Here is a 10,719-nt window from a genome sequence, read left to right as displayed (position 1 = left end):
AGGCTTAGAAACTGTCAGGGAATTCAACGGAGTGGGAATGATTTCTGTTCTCCCAATTTTCATCTTTTACTGAGGAAGGGGAAAAAAGATTTTGTTGTACAAGAAATTGGCACCTTAACTAGGTCCTTAATCTTCTGGGCTTATTCCCAGGTGTTTTATAAAGTTAGAAGAAAGAACAAAGTTGGAACTGAAAAGAAAGAAAAGGTTGCAGTTGTTGTTGTTGTTATGTGCCATTAAGTCACCAGTGACTCACCGCAATCCTATGCACAATAGCTCTGAACACTTTTCTAACCTGAGCTAGTCTCATTGTCTTTGACATACCTAACCCCATTATCTTGGTTACTGTGTCAATCCATCTCATTCAGAGTCTCTCTCTTTTGGGCTGTCCCTCCACCCTTCCAACAATAATAGTCTTCTCTAAGGACTGGAGCCTCCTGACAACATGTCCAAAGTATATGAGACAGAACTTCATAATCTTTGCCTCTAAGGAGCAACTTGGACTCACCCTTTCCAGAGCAAACCTGTTCTCTTGGCCGTCCATAGAATGTTCAACACTTTTCTCCAGCACCACAACTCAAAGGCATCAATCCTTCTTCTGTCTTCCTTAGTCATTGTCCAGCTGTCTGACGCATAGCATATTAATGCAAAGACTGCAGCCTGGAGAAGACACACCCTAATCTCAAGACTGACACCATTGCTCTTTAACACTCTGGAGAGGTTCACAGCAGATTACCCCAGTGTACTTCTTCTTTTGATTTCCTGGCTACTGGTGTCCAGAGTGTTGATTGTGGAATCAAACAAACTGAAATTGTTAACAATCTCAGTCTCCTCTCTATCTATCATGGTGCTACCAATTGGCCCAGTAGTAAGAATCTTTGTCTTCTTGATGTTGAGCTTAAATCCATATTGAAGACGCCAGTCCTTGACCTTCTGTAGCAAATGCTTCAGGACCTCTTCAGTTTTGGTTGCAGACAGCAGACAAAATTGAACAGGAGCGGGGAGTGCTGAAAAGAGGGCAACAGCCACGTGGTTTCCAGTCAAATACTTTCAGTCCCTGCAGCAAATCAGAAAATGTCAATCAAGTCACTGGCCAATGACTCAGCCATGGATGCAGGTGAAAATGTTCAATATCAGGTTAGTAAATGTCAACAAAGAGTCAAATCTGGGCCACTGCTATGGCAGTGGGCTGAAAGGGAAGAAAGGGAGTCCCAGATTTTGCGATTTGTGTAAGATGGAAGGAGTACACAGAATTACTGTGCTAAAAGGAATTAGCTGACAATGAAAAATTTCAGAAAGCACCATATGAACCAAGAGCTGAGGGTAATGAAAAATGAAGGTCAAGCTGCACTGAAGGCACTGGCTAAAAATAAGGCTCCAGAAATCAATGGAATCCCGATTGGTATGTGTCAGCTAATAGATGCAGCCCTGGATGTGCTCACTTGTTTATACCAGTAAACTGGGAGGACAGGTACCTGGTCCGTATTTATTCCCATTCGTAGCTGCCCCCTTTACAATGTGTGCTGATCCCTGCCCAGGTGCTAGTGTATTCCTGCAGGACACCAGGAATGCAGGTGGTGAGGTAGTCAAATGGGCTGGTCTGGGTAGCTACACTTTCACCAGCATTTCCCAGGAAATAGGTACAGCAGTTGCCAACTATGTCAGTCAAAAGACTGTGTTCTGGCTGTTCCCAGCCATTGGATACCTACAAGTGCACAGTGATGTGAGGTGGTGGTTGCTGAGTAGCACACATCGTGGTAGCCCCTAACTGAAGAAGCCTGATAGTGCTTTTAGCAGTTTGGGCTGGGTGGGCATGAGTGGCTTGGGTGTCAGGTTAGGGGGGGAGGGACAGATTGAAGCATGGAGTAGACAACCAGTGTTTGGGTTTGCTGCTGGGACTGGGAAGTGGGACCTGTGGCAGCTGAGGGGCAGTGAGGGTTGTGGTTTGCTGTTGCTGCTGAGCTAACTGAAGTTGAGTGGCTGTGTGAAGTAGCTGCAACTGACAGTGCTGAGACTTTTGCTGGTGGTAGATGTCAATTTGCTCTTGGGTCACCACTTGTTCCTGCTTTAGGCGAATCTGCTATTGCTGCTGAATCAGTGAGTGGGGCTGCATCTGTGTCTAGGTGGCTAAGCTGGGAGAAGGTGACAGCCTCCACGTCAGGTTCATGCTCAAGTTTTGCTCACCACTCCCCTCTCCTGCCTTCTTGGCCTCTGTACTTTGAGCCTCACTTTGTCTGCCTTGACTCAAATTCACCGTTTGGTTTACAGGTGAGGACTCTACTGTTCCTGTGCATTTCCTTGGACAACTCTCACCACCAACCATTCCTGAGGAAGGCAACTAACACAAGCTCCAGGGTGCTTGTCCACCTCTACCTGGGCTCATAGAGTCTGGCATGCTAGTCCCACTATCTTCTCCAGTTTGGCTGAGGTTGAGGGATTGGCCTCTGGCCCCAGAAGAAGTTAGAGCCACAGCAAGGGCTTGACTAGAGACCTGAGAGAATCTAGAGGTACAAGAGGCTACAGGAGGAATGGCCTTCTGAGGTGAGTGTTGCCATTGAAGTTCTTGAACCTGTTGATTTCTCACTGCCAAGTTCTGCACCTGATCTGCATCTGCATGAACTTCCGGAGTTTGAACTGATGCCACCTCAGACATGAAGATGAGTTGGGATGTCAGAGGCACATTCTGGCCCAGAATTTAGTTTACCTGATACAGGTCTCCTAACTGTGGCTGTAGCTATATATGGGCCTGGGACTGCTTTGGGTTTGGGGAGGTGGTCGTCCCAGTAGCATAGAATGGATCAAGGTAGTGGCACTAGAAAAGCTCACAGTTGGATCAGCTAGTGAGCTGCGCTGCTGACATTGTGGCCAGATTAACAGGGGCCTGAATGGGAGGAGGCTGCTGCTGTGTAGGGATGCTCTTTGGGGAGCTGGCCTGGCAACTGGCAGCAATGGTGGCCTGCTGGACAGTCTCTGTGATAATGATTCAAGTTTCCCAAGGCTGATGCACTGACTCCAGACCTTCATGCCTCGCTCTGGATCCAAGTCCTTTGAGGGAGGGAGCGTGGAGTTCACTCCATGTTCTGAGGATGCCTTGTCCCCTGGCTGGGTGATAAGGCTCCTTAGACCTCAGCTGTCAGCTCTTTTCTAGAGAAGCAGAGGGGTTAAAGGTGGGGTGAGAGGTACCCTGTGTGGCCAGGCTCCTCTGTGACAGGCTTCTTGGACTTGCTTCAGACCTGTCACTTCCTCATGGAATTCAGTGGAGTGGGAATGACTTTTCAACAGCCTAAATTCACTCAGATGTTAAGTGAAAACTTAGAGCTATCTGGGTTCAGCTATAAATAGTCATGCAACCTTAGTAAAACTTGGACTATAATTAATATTCCAAAGACTATTAATTGGAACATGCAAAAGAACATTTCCAATATTAATATGAGTTATGAATAACAATTGCAAGTTTAATGCTGCCAAAACCTACATCAAGAGGTACCAATGATACTACTATTGGATATACTTATGTGCTTCCCCTTCTCTATGTAACAAACAACTTTAACTTTTATTTACTGGTATCTTGCTTTAAAAATTGTTTTTATTTACAACAATGGCACCATGCAGTATTTGTCCCTTTGTGACTGAGATATTTCACTCAGCATCATCCTTATAAACATTTTTCTCTTGATGCAAATGCTATTATAATCCTATATTCAGGGACATTTTGTGGTGTAGTTGGTAAGAAATTGCACTGCCAACTCGGCAGAAGGTTACTTGAATCCATTTCAAAATCATAATTTACAGCCTCTGAAAATTTGCTGGAGGATTGTCTATGATTTGGTTCTAATTTTGCAAATGACTACAAAAGCCTTATATGTTAGCTCTACTTCATAATATCTAATCAATTTACACCCAACTGTGAGCAACAGTCCACACCCAAGCCTCAACCAAAACAGAAAACACACATTTGTAGAATCCAGCTGCTCCACTCGTCCTCCCAAACTGGAAAGCAGCCCCAAACTGGCGACCGAATCTCTTTTTAAGTATGAGAGAAAATCCAGTCAGCTCACACTCAGTTGCGCACAAACATTCCACACTCAAGCCTCAACCAAAACCAGAAAGCACACCTTTGTAGGATCTGGCTGCTCCACCAAACAACAACAACAACTTCATAAAATAAAACCAAATTTTATAAATTGTTAGTACCAACTTATTCTGAAATGAGGATTGTTAAGAATTTCTTCCACTTCAAATTCTGCTAGCTTTGATATTGCCAGAATTTAGCTTTTGTCAAAATAATTGATCTAAAATGATATCTTACTGTACAATTTTATGACTAATAAATTTTAGTATAGACATGTGACTTCTGTGAAATGTATATTAATATTGTTATTGTTATGTGCTGTTGAGTCACTTGTGACTCATACAGACCCTATGTGCAACAGCCCTATACCTTGCTTTATCCTATACAAATCTTATTGTCTCTGACATACTTATCCTCATTACCCCAGTCACTGAATCAATCCATCTCATTGAGGGTCTTCCTCTCTTGCACTGTACCTCCACCCTCCCAAGCATGATGTCCCTTTCCAAGGATTGGTTTCTCCTTGCAACATGTCCAAAGTATCTTAGTATCCTTGCCCAAGAGGAGCGGCCTGATTTCACCATCTCTAGGACAAACCTGTTTGTTCTCCTAGCCATCCATGGTATATTCGATACTCTTCTCCAGCACCACAACTCAAAGACATCAAATCTCCTTCTATCATCACTAGTCATTGTCTAGATTTCTGATTCATAGCAAGTAATTGAGAAGACAAATTGTCTGAAGCTGGAAGCAGGAGTGGCATCCACTTCCGTAATAGCTTGCCTCTGGAAAGCTTATGAACCTGGAGAGAGGATGAAAGACACACAAGCGTTGAGAACTCTCCTTCATAGGGTCACTATGAGTCGCCTGCGACTCAACAGCACTTAACAACAACGATTGTCTGAAGCAGGAACACCTCAGTCTCCATATTGACATTAGTGCTCTTCAGTACTTTGGAGAGGCCCTTGACAGCAGACTTTCCCAATGCTATTAATCTTTTAATTTCCTGGCTGCTGATACCAAGAGTGTTGATTGCAGAGCCAAGCAAACTAAAGCTGTCAACAATCTCAATCTTGTCATCATCTATCATGATGGTATCAATTGGCCCGGTGGTGAGAATCTTTGTTTTCTTGATGTTGAGCTTCAATCCATATGTAAGGCTGCAGTCCTTGACCTTCTGCAGCAATCACTTCAGGTCCTCCTCAGTTTCAGCAAGCACGGTTGTGTCATCTGCATAACACAGATTGTTAATGAGTCTTCCTCCAATCTTGATGCCACATTTCTCCTCATAGAGACCAACCTCCCAAGTAATCTGTTCTTCATACAGATTGAAAAGGTATGGAGATAGGACATATCCCTGACATATACCCTTTCCAATTTTTAACTATGCAGTATTTTCTTGCTCTGTTCTGACGAGTGCCTTGTGGTCCAAGTATAGGTTTTGCATACATATAATCAAGTGTTCTGGGATTCCCATTCTTCTAGTTTCTTCTTAGCCATAGTTTGTCGTGATCCACACAGTCAAATTGGTGATGGATAATAATCATAATAATCTATAATGATTTGACAATAAAATAAATAAATGATAATTTACTAGAATAATTAGCTCTGTAACTAATATCAACAATCTGAGTTATGCAGATGACACAACCTTGCTCGCTGAAACTGAGGAGGACCTCATGCACTTAATGCAGAGGGTCAAGGACTGCAGCCTTCAATATGGACTGAGGCTTAATGTCAAGAAGACAAAAATTCTCACCACTGGACCAATCGGTAGCATCAGGATGGATGGTGAAGAGATTGCTATCGTTCACAGCTTCAGTTTGCTTGGCTCCACGGTCAACACTCTTGGCACCAGTAGCCAGGAAATAAAAAATCGTGTTGTGATGGGAAAGTCTGTGGTTAGGGACCTCTCTAAAGTACTCAAGAGCAGTGGTGTCTCTCTGGAGACTAAAGTGCACTTGATACAGGCAATGGATTTTGCAATCACTTGTTATGTATCAGAGAGTTGGACAATGACTAGGGAGGATAGAAGGAGAATTGACACCTTTGAGCTGTGGTGCTGGAGAAAAGTATTGAATGTACCATGGACTGCCAAGAAAACAAACAGATTCATCGTAGAGAGGATTAAACCAGGCTGCTCCTTGGAGGCAAGGATTCTGGGGCTTTGTCTGACATACTTTGGACATGTTGTAAGGAGAGACAGGTCTTTAGAGCGGGACATCATGCTGGGTAGAGTAGAGGGACAGCGCAGGAGGGGAAGACCCTCTATGAGGTGGATTGATTCAGTGACTGGGGTACTCAGGATGGGTGTGTCAGAGGCAATGAGATTAGCACAGGATAGAGCATGGTTTAGGGCTGTTGTACATAGGGTTGCTAAGAATCACAAACAACTCGATGGCACATAACAACAACAACAACTAATATGTTTTGCTTTTTTCCTATTGTGTCCTCTCTGACTTTTTCTTACAGCTTTCTAAAATTTTTCTATATCCTGAGTATTAATCTTTATATGAGTTGAAAATAATCTTTTCCTTAGTGATGGCTTTTCTTTTCACTTTCTGATGTTTGAGGAATATTGACATGCACCTTCAAGTTGACAGCTCATAGCAATCCTGTAAACAATGGATCTGAACCTTGCCTAATCCTGTGCCCTCCTCGCTATTACTGATATGTTCTAGCTCTTTGCGACATTCACTGTGTCATCTCTTCTTGGGGAGGGTGTGTCTGCCTCTTTTTTTTTTTTTTTTGGCTGACTTTACAGTTTCCCCAGAATAATGCAACCAAAATGCTCGTTGAAGACAAGGATGGCAAAGCTTTGTGTGACAAACTAGGGACAGGTTGTTAGAAGAGACTATTCCTTGGAGAGAGTCATCAAGCTTGAAAAGGTGGAGGGATAGCAATGGGAGGAAAGTTCACAGTGAGATGGATTAACACCATTACTTAAAGAAGTGGGCTTACGTTGGGAATGATGAGGATGGTGCGGGATAGATCTGTTGCTCATAATGTAATTACAAGTCATACTTGATTCATCAGCACCTAACAACAACAACTTCTTACATCCATTTTGGTCTTTTCTTTCTCCCCTGTCTTTGCAATGACCTGTTGGGGTCTTTGTGAATGATATGCCTGATGTCATCCCACAACTTATCTGGTTTTCAATCATTAGTGTTCAATGCCTCAAACCTATCTATTCTTGAGATGATTTTCAAGTTCAGATGGGATAGACAATGTAAAATTTTGGGGGTTTTATTTGTTTATTTATTTCAATTTCCTTCAGCTTCAGTTGAAACTTGGACATGAGTAATTGATGTTGTTGTTGTTGTTATGTGCCATCGAGTCGTTTTCGACTCATAGCGACCCTATGCACAACAGCCCTAAACCCTACTCTATCCTGCGCCAATCGCACTGCCTCTGACACACCCATCCCGATTACCCCAGTCACCGAATCAATCCATCTCATAGAGGGTCTTCCCCTCCTGCGCTGTCCCTCCACCCTCCCAAGCATGATGTCCCTCTCCAAGGACCCGTCCCTCCTGGCAACATGTCCAAAGTATGTCAGACGAAGCCCCAGAGTCCTTGCCTCCAAGGAGTAGCTTGGTTTAATCCTCTCCAAGATGAATCTGTTTGTTTTCCTGGCAGTCCATGGTACATTCAGTACTCTTCTGATAGTCTTACATAATCACCCCCTGGCCTGGGTTCAACTGTACTTTTAGAGCTTTTCTATCAATTCTTTCTGCTGATATTGTCAATCTGATCTCTGTGTAGTTCATCAGGTGGGGCATATGTGTATCATTATCATTTGCATTTGTTAAAAACAACAACAACAACACACACACACGTGTGTGCAAGAAAGATATTTACAACTAATAAATCATTGATTGTACAAAGTTATTTGGTCTCCAGCTTTCTTTCTGTAACCAACTGTATCTTATGCTCTTCTGCCCCCAAATTCTAGCCTCAGACTCCAAAATTCAATGAAACATCTTGTGAACTGGGGAGAGCCCTAGAGGAAAACTGATTACATGTGGTTTTTTCCCCATTTGTTTCTCTGTATCAATTTTTTTTTACATTCTTTAATGCCCATAAGCATTTACTTATTTATAGCTTCTCCAGAAATAATAATTGTTATCGGCAAAAAGGATGGCATAATATATGTCACTACACTATTAACAGAATCCAAAATTTACTGCCAACTTCTATGGAGAAGTATTCTACATTTTTCTCTTGTCTGTGTTTGGTGTTAACTGAAAAGATGACTTTTTAAAGCCATTACCTTAACCTTGTCTGCTCCCCAGCTGCCTTAACTGTAGACAGGTGGTCTTGCAAATAACCAGTAATTATAAGACTAAGATAAGAGAGAGAATGTTTCTCGTACTGAGCAGTAAGACTTGGGGAAGACTGAAGCAGGATACTTGTGAGAGCAAGACCTTGATGGCAAGACTCTGGTGATGTTCCATTGTTGTGGAGAGACTGGCAACGTGTAACCTGAGGTTTCTTGCCTTTGTATTGGCCACAGTTAAAGGTTTTGTTTGCCATATGCTTGTAAAAGAAGTTGACTTATAACGGCTCTGAGGCAAACCTTGCTGATGATTTAGGAAACCAGAGGCTTTCTTTGAATTTGTGTTGATAAACAGAAACCAGGACTTTTACTAATCTGGTTCAGGACTGCTGGATTAAACCTGGATTTATATTGTGAGATATTCTATGTCTTTTCCACTCCCCAACCTGTTTCCCTAATAAACCCCACTCTTATTACCACAATTGTGAGTGAAATCAGTGAGTCCACAACAAATAAATTAATCTCTTGCTGCTGGTTTGGTTCTAGAGGTGCCATAGAGCTGGACTATGGCTCTTTATTTCTTTCTGCTCTGGAGCAATTTGGGGCTATGTTATTTTCACTTCCTCTGGCCCTTTCAGAGAGAGGCTCATAGCCCTGTGTCCCCATGTCCCATTTTCTGCTCTCTAATCTAGGCACAGTGTTATCTTGCAGATCCCAAGTTCATCCTTCTTTTCTAGAAAACTGGTACCTGGAAGAAGAGACTTTTGATGATTCAACAGCTAATCTCAAAATGGAAAACTATATGAGAAAAATGAGTGTATCAAAAGTACTCTAGAAACACCATAACCAATTACCCTATAATACATTCTAGGTCATGTCATTTCATACATGTTAGAGTAGAACTGTGTTCAATAGTGTTTTGAAGGACTGATGTTTTCAGAAGATAATCAAGTCTTCCTACTGAGACACCGCTAGGTTCACTTGGGCCCACAACTTTAGGTTAGCAGATAGACATGTTACTCATTTGCACTATAGAGACTCCACACTCATGATTATTATTGTGTGTTCTTTTCCACCCCCCTTGTTGTGCACCATCAAATTGGATCCAATTGGCACAGGAAGAGATAGTCCCTCCCTCTCCAGCAAATCATATGGTGGATTTGAACTGCTCACCTTCAGGATTGCAGCACAACTTCTTGCCACCAGGCCATACTCATTAATTTTATACCCGTTATGGAACTTTCTCATGTGACTAAATGGGAATCAGGGAAAACCATAATGAATCGACTTGTAAGTCACTTAGAAGTGATTATATTTCTTTGTAGAAAGGTTTTATTTTCTTCAAGATGAGCAATGATTAGGCTTATAAGGATAATGACCAATTCTTCTTCCAAAAAGACTTCTCACTATAAAGGAGCATTTGCTTTATCCCTAAGGATGTTTTGGTTGCACGAGTTCCACATTCATGAAAATCAGTTATCTGTGACCTCTGCAGAGCCTACTACCAAGTTCCAGTGGGTTTCTTTTCAAGTTCAATTAATCATGGAATGTTGTTAAAATCTACAGAGTGGGATCTACGAAGTTAGGAGAATTTTCATTTCAGCACTTTCCACCTTAGTGTTGCGACCTCATCATGTTTCCCCAGACACAGCTTCTTTTAATTCTCCTGGTCAAAAGAACACACAAGGAAATACTAGAATAAAGACAACTTATCAAGAATTTCTCGCTTTTTATAAACAATAAAATATCTCAATGACAAAATTTTAGACATTATGATCTCAAAGAAATTTTTGGTGACTCCTCAATTATCCTGTTTGGTGCTTCTTTGTCTCCTAATGTAAAGAAATGTGTTATAATTTGGCTTCTAACCAAAAGACTGGCTGTTTGAATTCACTGGTCACTTTGAGACAGAAACAGGTACCTGACAGAGGATTAGCATGAGTCAGAATAAATTCTAATGGCAGTTGCTTTGAATTTTTCCTGTATCAATATAGAAAACATATGCATGCTGATGAAGCTAGATTCCTACACCTGACACCCTTTGTCAGCATCTGTGGGGAAGGTGCATCTCCACACTTCATCCTTGCAAGGGACCCCAGGTTTAGTTCCAAATGATAAATAAAGTATGTCTCCTGTGTGATATGCATGCTCTTTCACTTATGTTTGCTCATATAATCTTCCCCCCAAAATTTTCAGATTACAGAGAGAAAGTAGTTTAACCTGACAGAATAAATGATCCAGCCAAAGTCACACAGCAGTAAGAACTTAAACCAGAAGTTCATCTCAAATCAAGTTTCTCAACATCTTCCAATGTCCTTGTATCTAATTATAAAATTTGTTGTTGTTGTTATGTGCCATCGAGTCGTTT

At 42.0% G+C, this 10,719-nt stretch overlaps 1 pseudogene; it reads right to left on the bottom strand.

The window, feature by feature from the left end:
• Window positions 1–1,831: 1,831 nt before the first annotated feature.
• The window catches only part of LOC102844068, a 132,566-nt pseudogene continuing 123,678 nt past the window's right edge, over window positions 1,832–10,719 (bottom strand).

Source organism: Elephantulus edwardii, unplaced genomic scaffold (genome assembly GCF_000299155.1).
Source record: "Elephantulus edwardii isolate Elephantulus edwardi_28Jun2011 unplaced genomic scaffold, EleEdw1.0 scaffold00059, whole genome shotgun sequence".
In the NCBI taxonomy this organism is placed as follows: domain Eukaryota; kingdom Metazoa; phylum Chordata; class Mammalia; order Macroscelidea; family Macroscelididae; genus Elephantulus; species Elephantulus edwardii.
This window is presented reverse-complemented; position numbering and strand designations above follow the sequence as displayed.